This window comes from Balaenoptera physalus (genome assembly GCF_965194825.1).
Source record: "Balaenoptera physalus genome assembly, chromosome: 10".
Taxonomy (NCBI): domain Eukaryota; kingdom Metazoa; phylum Chordata; class Mammalia; order Artiodactyla; family Balaenopteridae; genus Balaenoptera; species Balaenoptera physalus.
This window is the reverse complement of record NC_138889.1, coordinates 65,831,887-65,842,817: the sequence shown is the minus strand read 5'-3', so window position 1 is coordinate 65,842,817 and position 10,931 is coordinate 65,831,887.

The window sequence follows — 10,931 nt, the reverse complement described above, 5'->3', positions numbered from 1 at the left end:
ACCTAAAAAAGATAAAAAGATGTGAGTAGATGGATATGTTAGCTTGGTTGTATTTATCACTTCACTATGTATATGTATGTCAAAACATCATGCTGAACACTTTAAATCATAAATTTTATTAAAAAAATAAAAACATCTTAAAATTGTTTTGAAGGTTAAAAGAACATGTCAACTAGCACTTTATTCATACCACTTGAATGGAAACCATTGTATTTTTAAGAAACATTTCTTTGTTGTGAACTTCTTGAAAGAAAAGCATATAACCTATTTAACTTTGTTTCCTCAGTTCATAACCTCGTGCTAGAAATAAAAGAGACACTAAATAAATATTCATTGAATTAGAGTTAATGTTTAACCAACAGACATTTGTTGAATGCTTGCTGTGTACCAGACACTGTACTTTGAGCTAAGGATAATTAGTTCAACCTCCCACATCACTACTTTTACCCACCCACCAAAGTTTCTGCAACTGCATTACCAGCTCTCAATGACCAGTTAACTCTTTTTTTTTCCTTATGTCTCAGTTTAAATGTCATTTCTCTGGTAAAGCCTTTCTTGAGCCTCACAAATAAATGCATTTGCCAAATGATATTATGAGGAATAGAGACCGAGCAAAAAGACACAGCCTGGGGCTTTTGGCAGTGAGGTAGGGTAAGTACGTAGAACTTTGAGGTCAAAGATGCCTAAGACTTGTGAGGCCAAGATCCTGGAGAGGAAAAAGCTACAGAAAAGTGAGCCTGAAATCCTACATATAATTCCTCATTATGGAATTTGGCTACTACCAAGTTGCACTTGGGCTGGTGAGATATCAAACACCAAGTGGAAATTAGCCTATGAGAGCCTGATGGTCTTAGCAGAGATTTTGGCATTTTGCATTACTGGTTTGATAGAGTTTGATAGATAGGCTGTTTAAGGTAGAGAGCCCCATAACACCTTATGCTTTTATTTGAGAGTCCTGAAGTACTACACCTTAGGAGGAATTGCTGCATCCTAGAAATAAGGCCAAACCATAAATAGATTATCCCCAACAAAGTCCAACACCCAACCACCACATTCTATTAGGATGCAAGTTTAGGAGTTATACTGTACCTGGAGACATCAGTTCTTTTTTTATGTGAATGACCCCTTTGGGCACTCTATTTTCATTTCCTCAAAGGGATCAAGCCAGTGCTTTATTTTTCTGCTAGAATAAAACTGAAAACAGTATGGAGGAAGATAATCTCATCTAGAACCTCTAAAATTTTTTATCCACATTGCTCATCAATTAAAAAAAAAGATAAGATATGCCACAAGATAGGACCAAATGCATATAAACTAGGTACTTAAATATTAAATAAATAATAATACATCTAAGAAAAATAGGGGAATAATATGAAGAGTCACACCACAGAAATGGATATAAAAGAAAAGAAAAGGAATCGAGTTTAAATCGTAAAAATGAAAAACAAAATAAATTAGGAATTCAGCTGTTGGGTTAATAGTAGATTGGACACAGCAGAAAAGATGAGTAGTAAACTGAAAGGTAGGTTAGTAGAAAACATACACATTACAAGACAAAGAAAAAATCATCAAAAATACAAAAAGAGTGTGAGAGCTGAATACGAAATTATGAAAAGATCTAACATATGTGTAATGAACTTCTAGAAAAAAGTAGAGAAATTTTTGAAGAAATATTCAATGATAATTTTCCAAACTGATGAATGACCATGAGCCACAAATTCAAGAAACTTTGCAGATTCCAAACATGATAAGTATAAGAAAAACTATACTCAAGGAAATCATAAAAAGACTACAGGAAGCCCAAAACAAAAGAAAAATGTTAAAAGCTTCCAGAGGAGAAGTAAAAGACATATTCCCTTCAAAAAAAATCAAATGACTAATAGCTGAGTTTTGGAGAGTATTGATGGAAGCAAGAAAATTAAATCTTAAAAGTGCTCAAAGATTTTTTACTAGTAACCTAGAATTCTACCTAAAATAGAAATATCTCTCAAAAATGAAGGTGCAGTGAAGACCTTTTATGTGATTAAAAAAATCTGTTAAAATGCATCACAAGCAAACCTGCATTAAAAGAAGAAATAAAGTTTTTTTTAAAGCAGAAGTAAAATTAATGCTGATATAGGTGTAAGGTTTAAAGAAAGGAATGAAGGTCACCAAAAAGAATAAATATATAGGAAACTAGAGGAGGTACACTAGGTAAGGGAACATCTTTGAGAAATAATTAAGAAACTCAATTGGCCTACATGGGTAGGTAGATGATGATACTGTCACCACTTCCTATAGACTCAGATTAAAATGGAAAAAAGAGTACTCTCTTGTAATACCTTCTTAAATAGCAACTTTATTGAAGTATAATCTACATATGAACAATTTAAATATACAGGTTGATGACTTGACAAGTATAACCACTAACCCAATCACAATATACAATGATTTCCTCACCCCCAAGAAATTACCTCTTGCCCCTTTGCTTTCAGTCTTCTCCAGCATTCCACTACAGAGTGAGTATTTTACAGAATCTGGGAAATGTCAGTGACTTCATAAGTCCCAGTCCATTTTAGAAGAAGAAAATCTTCCTGAAATTTATATGGACTAAGAATCTTTTAATATCACAACAGTTCAGGATCTTTTAAAATTTCCCCAATCAAATCCTGCCTTCTATGTAACAATCTATAATCCATAGTAAGTAGGGAACTTCCAAAAAAAATCTTACAAAAGGAGTTTTTTATTGTCCCCACAGGGGTGTCCTTGATCCTTAGTTTTTGACACACTGTTTAGGGAAGATGCTTTGTACCACTCCTAATATACTTTTTTCCCCTTTTGGAGCGACATCCATTAGCATAACATTCCTGACATCTTTCTAAGCCTTCACTTCCTCTTCCTCTAGGATTAAATTAGCTGATGGTAGATTTTGAAGGGAAAACTAGATATGCAATTGTATTAGTTTGTGAGGGCAGCTGTAACAAAAGTACCACAAAGTAGGTGGCTTAAACGACAGAAATGTATTGTCTCGCACTTCTGGAGGCTAAAAGTTAAGATGAAGTTGTCGGCAGGGTTGGTTCTCTCTGAGGGCTCTGGGATCTGTTCTTTGCTTCTTGCTTAGATTCTAGTGGTTTGCTGGCAATCTTGGAAGTTCTAGAAAAAGAATGGCAATGTATATCCTCTCCAATAAAGACTGTAATAGTGCCACACCTCACTCCCTACATCTGGGTGATTGAATTATTTGAATTCCCTTAGAGTGGAAATGAAAAGGAAAAATGCGTGGATTTATCACAATCAATCGGGGACTATTTATGTGCCTACACAAAATAGATAAGGAATAGGTCAACGTGTGACATGTATTTCATCTGAGAGAAGGAAAGGGATGGAGGGGAGTAGACCATTTTGATGGGTGTGCAGTGAGGGTCACCCCAAATTTGTTGGAGTACTAAACCTCACAAGGATTTGCCATTTATTGGGACTTCCCTGGTGGTGCAGTGGTTAAGAATCCGCCTGCCAATGCAGGGGACATGGGTTCGATCCCTGGTCTGGGAAGATCCCACATGCCACAGAGCAACTAAGCCCATGCACCACAACTACTGAGCCTGCGCTCCAGAGCCCGTGCTCCACAACAAAAGAAGACACTGCAATGAGAAGCACACGCACCACAACAAAGAGTAGCCCCCGCTCGCCACAACTAGAGAAAGCCCACGCACAGCAACAAAGACCCAACACAGCCAAAAATAAATAAATAAAAATAAATTTATTATTTATTTATTTATTTTTTTAAACATCTTTATTTATTTATTTTTTTTTAACATCTTTATTGAAGTATAATTGCCTTACAATGGTGTGTTAGCTTCTGCTTTATAACAAAGTGAATCAGTTATACATATACAATATGTTCCCATTTCTCTTCCCTCTTGCATCTCCCTCCCTCCCACCCTCCCCATCCCACTCCTCTAGGTGGTCACAAAGCACCGAGCTGATCTCCCTGTGCTATGCGGCTGCTTCCCACTAGCTATCTATTTTACATTTGGTAGTGTATATATGTCCATGACACTCTCTTACCCTGTCACATCTCACCCCACCCCCTCCCCATATCCTCAAGTCCATTCTCTGGTAGGTCTGTGTCTTTATTCCTGTCTTGCCACTAGGTTCTTCATGGCCTTTTTTTTTCTTTTTTTTTTCCTTAGATTCCGTATATATGTGTTAGCATACTGTATTTGTTTTTCTCTTTCTGACTTACTTCACTCTGTATGACAGACTCTAACTCCATCCACCTCATTACAAATACCTCCATTTCATTTCTTTTTATGGCTGAGTAATATTCCATTGTATATATGTGCCACATCTTCTTTATCCATTCATCTGTCGATGGACATTTAGGTTGCTTCCATGTCCTGGCTATTGTAAATAGAGCTGCAATGAACATTTTCGTACATGACTCTTTTTGACCTATGGTTTTCTCAGGGTATATGCCCAGTAGTGGGATTGCTGGGTCATATGGTAGTTCTATTTTTAGTTTTTTAAGGAACCTCCATACTGTTCTCCATAGTGGCTGTATCAATTTACATTCCCACCAACAGTGCAAGAGTGTTCCCTTTCCTCCACACCCTCTCCAGCATTTATTGTTTCTAGATTTTTTGATGATGGCCATTCTGGCAGGTGTGAGATGATATCTCATTGTAGTTTTGATTTGCATTTCTCTAATGATTAATGATGTTGAGCATTCTTTCATGTGTCTGTAGGCCATCTGTATATCTTCTTTGGAGAAATGTCTATTTAGGTCTTCTGCCCATTTTTGGATTGGGTTGTTCGTTTTTTTGTTATTGAGCTGCATGAGCTGCTTGTAAATTTTGGAGATTAATCCTTTGTCAGTTGCTTCATTTGCAAATATTTTCTCCCATTCTGATGGTTGTCTTTTAGTCTTGTTTATGGTTTCCTTTGCTGTGCAAAAGCTTTTACGTTTCATTAGGTCCCATTTGTTTATTTGTGTTTCTATTTCCCTTACTCTAGGAGCTGGGTCAAAAAGGATCTTACTGTGTTTTATGTCATAGAGTGTTGTACCTATGTTTTCCTCTAAGAGTTTTATAGTGTCTGGCCTTACATTTAGGTCTTTAATCCATTTTGAGTTTATTTTGTGTATGGTGTTAGGGTGTGTTCTAACTTCATTCTCTACATGTATCTATCTATTTTTCCCAGCACCACTTATTGAAGAGACTGCCTTTTCTCCATTGTATAGTCTTGCCTCCTTTATCAAAGATAAAGTGACCATATGTGAGTGGGTTTATCTCTGGGCTTTCTATCCTGTTCCACTGATCTATATTTTTGTTTTTGTGCCAGTACCATACTGTCTTGATTACTGTAGCTTTTTAGTATAGTCTGAAGTCAGGGAGCCTGATTCCTCCATCTCTGTTTTTCTTTCTTAAGAGTGCTTTGGCTATTCAGGGTCTTTTGTGTTTCCATACAAATTGCAAAATTTTTTGTTCTAGTTCTGTGAAAAATGACATTGGTAATTTGACAGGGATTGCATTGAACCTGTAGATTGCTTTGGGTAGTATTGTCATTTTCACAATACTGATTCTTCCAATCCAGGAGCGTGGTATATCTCGCGATCTGTTTATGTTATCTTTGATTTCTTTCACCAGTATTTTATAGTTTTCTGAGTACAGGTCTTTCCCCTCCTTAGGTAGGTTTATTCCTAGGTATTTATTCTTTTTGTGGCGATGGTAAATGGGATTGTTGCCTTCATTTCTCTTTCTGATCTTTTGTTGTTAGTGTATAGGAATGCAAGAGATTTCTGTGCATTAATTTTGTATACTGCAACCTAACTAAATTCATTGATTAGTTCTAGTAGTTTTCTGGTGGCATCCTTAGGATTTTCTATGTATAGCATCATGTCATTGGCAAACAGTGACAGTTTTACTTGTTTTCCTATTTGTATTCCTTTTATTTCTTTTTCTTCTCTGATTGCCATGGCTAGGACTTCCAATACTATGTTGAATAATAGTGGCAAGAGTGGACATCCTTGTCTTGTTCCTGATCTTAGAGGAAATGCTTACTGTTTTTCACCATTGAGAATGATGTTTGCTGTGGGTTTGTCATATATTGCTTTTATTATGTTGAGGTAGGTTCCCTCTGTGCTCACTTTCTGGAGAGTTTTTATCATAAGTGGGTGTTGAATTTTGTCAGAAACGTTTTCTCCATCTGTTGAGATGATCATATGGTTGGGTTTTTAAAAATTAATTAATTAATTAATTTATTTATTTTTGGCTGTGTTGGGTCTTCGTTTCTGTGCAAGGGCTTTCTCTAGTTGCGGCAAGCGGGGGCCACTCTTCATCGTGGTGCGTGGGCCTCTCACTATCACGGCCTCTCTTGTTGTGGAGCACAGGCTCCAGACGTGCAGGCTCAGTAGTTGTGGCTCACAGGCCTAGTTGCTCCGTGGCATGTGGGATCTTCCCAGACCAGGGCTCGAACCCGTGTCCCCTGCATTGGCAGGCAGATTCTCAACCACTGCGCCACCAGGGAAGCCTGATCATATGGTTTTTATTCTTTAATTTGTTAATTTAACGAATTTTTAATTTGTTAATATATTTTTATTCTTTAATTTGTTTATTCTATAATTTGTTAATATGGTGTATCACATTGATTGATTTGCGTATGTTGAAGAATCATTGCATCCCTGGGATAAATCCCACTTGATCATGGTGTATGATCCTTTTAATGTGTTGTTGGATTCTGTTTGTTAGTATTCTGTTGAGGATTTTTCATCTATATTCATGAGTGATATTGGTCTGTAATTTTCTTTTTTTGTAGTATCTTTGTCTGGTTTTGGTATCAGGGTGATGGTGGCCTCATAGAATGAGTTTGGGAGTGTTCCTTCCTCTGCAGTTTTTTGGAAGAGTTTGAGAAGGATGGGTGTTAGCTCTTCTCTAAATGTTTGACAGAATTCACCTGTGAAGCCATCTGGTCCTGGACTTTTGTTTGCTGGAAGATTTTAAATCACAGTTTCAATTTCATTACTTGTGATTGGTCTGTTCATATTTTCTATTTCTTCCTGGTTCAGTGTTAGAAGGTTATACCTCTCTAAGAATTTGTCCATCTCTTCCACGTTGTCCATTTTATTGGCATAGAGTTGCTTGTAGTAGTCTCTTAGGATGCTTTGTATCTCTGCGTGTCTGTTGTAACTTCTTCTTTTTCATTTCTAATTTTATTGATTTGAGTCCTCTCTCTTTCTTGATGAGTTTGGCTAATGGTTTATTAATTTTGTTTTTCTTCTCAAAGAACCAGCTTTTCGTTTTATTGATCTTTGCTATTGTTTTCTTTGTTTCTATTTCATTTATTTCTGCTCTGATCTTTATGATTTCTTTCCTTCTGCTAATTTTGAGTTTTGTTTGTTCTTCTTTCTCTGGTTCCTTTAGGTGTAAAGTTAGATTGTTTATTTGAGATTTTTCTTGTTTCTTGAGGGAGGCTTATATAGCTATATACTTCCTTCTTAGAACTGCTTTTGCTGCATCCCATAGGTTTTGGATCATCGTGTTTTCATTGTAATTTATCTCAAGGTATTTTTTGATTTCCTCTTTGATTTCTTCAGTGATCTCTTGGTTATTTAGTAACGTATTGTGTAGCCTCCATGTGTTTGTGTTTTTTACATTTTTTTCCCCTGTAATTGATTTCTAATCTCATAACGTTGTGGTCAGAAGAGATGCTTGATATGATTTCAATGTTCTTAAATTTACTGAGGCTTGATTTGTGACCCAGGATGTTATCTATCCTGGAGAATGTTCCATGCGCACTTGAGAAGAAAGTGTAATCTGCTGTTTTTGGATGGAATGTCCTATAAATACCAATTAAATCTATCTGGTCTGTTGTGTCACTTAAAGCTTATGTTTCCTTATTAATTTTCTGTCTGGATGATCTGTCCATTGGTGTAAATGAGGTGTTAAAGTCCCCCAGTATTATTGTGTTACTGTCGATTTCCTCTTTTATAGCTGTTAGCACTTGCCTTATGTATTGAGGTGCTCCTATTTTGGGTGCATAAATATTTATAATTGTTATGTTTTCTTCTTGGATTGATCCCTTGATCATTATGTAGTGTCCTTCCTTATCTCTTGTAACATTCTTTATTTTAAAGTCTATTTTATCTGATATATGAGTATTGCTACTCCAGCTTTCTTTTGATTTCCATTTGCATGGAATATCGTTTTCCATCCCCTCACTTTCAGTCTGTATGTGTCACTAAGTCTGAAGTGGGTCTCATGTAGACAGCATATATACAGGTCTTGTTTTTGTATCCATTCCGCCAGTCTCTGTCTTTTGGTTGGAGCATTTAATACATTTACATTCAAGGTGATTATCGATATGTATGTTCCTATGACCATTTTCTTAATTGTTTTGGGTTTGTTTTTGTAGGTCCTTTTCTTCTCTTGTGTTTCCCACTTAGAGACGTTCCTCTAGCATTATTTGTAGAGCTGGTTTGGTGACGTTGAATTCTCTTAGCTTTTGCTTGTCTGTAAAGCTTTTGATTTCTCCATCGAATCTGAATGAGATCCTTGCCAGGTAGAGTAATCTTGGTTGTAGGTTTTTCCCTTTCATCACTTTAAATATGTCCTGCCTCTCCCTCTGCCTTGCAGGGTTTCTGCTGAAAGATCAGCTGTTAACCTTATGGGGATTCCCTTTTATGTTGTTTGTTGCTTTTCCCTTTCTGCTTTTAATATTTTTTCTTTGTATTTAATTTTTGGTAGTTTGATTAATATGTGTCTCAGCATGTTTTTCTTTGGGTTTATCCTGTATGGGACTCTCTGTGTTTCCTGGAATTGATTGACTATTTCCTTTCCCATATTAGGGAAGTTTTTGACTATAATCTCTTCAAATATTTTCTCAGACCCTTTCTTTTTCTATTCTTCTTCTGGGACCCCTATAATTCAAATGTTGGTGTGTTTAATGTTGTCCAGAGGTCTCTGAGACTGTCCTCAATTCTTTTCATTCTTTTTTCTTTATTCTGCTCCCCGGCAGTTATTTCCACCATTTTATCTTCCAGCTCACTTATCCATTCTTCTGCCTAAATTATTCTGCTATTGATTCCTTCTAGAGTATTTTAAATTTCAGTTATTGTGTTGTTCATCATTGTTTATTTGCTCTTTAGTTCTTCTAGGTCCTTGTTAAACGTTTCTTGTATTTTCTCCGTTCTGTTTCTATGGTTTTGGATTATCTTTACTATCATTACTCTGAATTCTTTTTCAGGCAAGTTGTCTATTTCATCTTCATTTATTTGGTCTTGTAGGGTTTTACCTTGCTCCTTCATCTGTAACATATTTTTTTGTAGTTTCATTTTTTTTTTGATGGGTGGGGCTGTATTCCTGTCTTACTGTTTACTTGGCCTGAGGTGTGCAGCACTGGAGTTTACAGGCAGTTGGGTAGAGCCAGGTCTTGGTACCAAGATGAGGACCTCCAGGAAGCTTCACTCTGATTAATATTCCCTGGGGTCTGAGGTTCTCTGTTAGTCCAGCAGTTTGGACTCAGCACTCCCTCCACGGGAGCTCAGGCCTGACCTCCAACCTGGGAACCAAGATCCTGCAAGCCATGTGTTGTGGCAAAAAAAAAAAAAAAAAAAAAAAGAAAGATAAAAAGAAAAAAAGGAGCAGTACAATAATAAAGGATAAAAAAATAAAATAAAATTAGAAAGATAAAAAATATATTAGAAAAAATAAAAATATAATTGAAACAACTGTAACAAGGTAAAACAAAACCTCAACAGAAAAAAGAGGGGGAAAAAAAAGGGAACAAGCCAAAAGGAGCAGAACAGTAACAAAGTGTAAAGAACAAAATAAAATTAGAGAAATAAAAGATTTATTAGAATAAATAAAAATATAAATGAATCAACAGCAAGGTAAAACAGAACCGCGATCTAAGAGGAAAAAAGAAAAAAAAAAAAGACTTGGCTATGGAGGCAGAGCTTAGGTGGGGGATGGAGCTTAGGCAGAGGTGGGGTTTAGGGTGGAGCAGGACCTAGACGGGTGGGGGGGTAAGGTTTGAGCATGGGGCGGGACCTCTGCTTAGGACCTGCGTGGAAGGGGAGAGGCAGCACGTCCAAAGGGGGGCCTCCGGGATGTGGTGTTCCAGAGTTTGGAGGTAAGGTCCTGGGTGAGGGTGTGTGGGTGGCGTTTAGGCCCAGCAAGGTTGGAGGGTGTCCCAGATGGGGTCTCTGAGTGTAGATGTAGGGCCCTGGGTGGGGGTGTAGGGGTGGGGCTTGGGATCTGCACAGTAGGAGGGAGGCTCCAAGGGCAGAGGATTTGGCCTGGGAGCCCAACAGGCTCCCCTGTGCCTAAGTGGACAGGGAAAGCGCTGGCCACTTTCCCTCCCATTCCTCTGTGCCCCACCCCTGGGTGTCCCCCATCCCCTCTGGACTGCTAACCGTAGGTGTGTCCCACTGGGTGTAGGAACTCCTCCCCTCCCCCAGCGCCCCTCAGGGGTGCTGGTCCCAGAGGTCTGGCCTTTACTTTTGCTCCCACTTCCCTCCCTCCCACTCCCTTAGGACCCACATGGCTGGAGTGGGCCTTGGTGGGCAGAGGATCAGACCTGGGATCTCAGCAGGCTCCTGGGGGCCCAAGTGGGCAGGGGAAACTTGGCCACACTCCCTTTTGATCCTCTGCCCTCCCAGTGGTCCCCCAATTTCCCCCTTCGGGTGTGGGATTCCTTCCCCTCCTCCAACCGCCCCTCAGGGGCACCAGTCCCCTCCCGCCTCCACTTCTCCTCCCTCCTCCCCCCCACACCCCACGTCCTACCCAGTCGCTGGGGGTTCCTCCTGTCCCCTTAGGTGTCTGTGGTTCCTCACCGGTGCCTGGTAGGTGCCCTAGTTGTGTGGAGACGTGAATTCTGTGTCCTCCTAGTCTGCCATCTTGACCTCAAGATATTTTTATATTTTCTTTCGATATCCTCTTTGACTCAGTGGT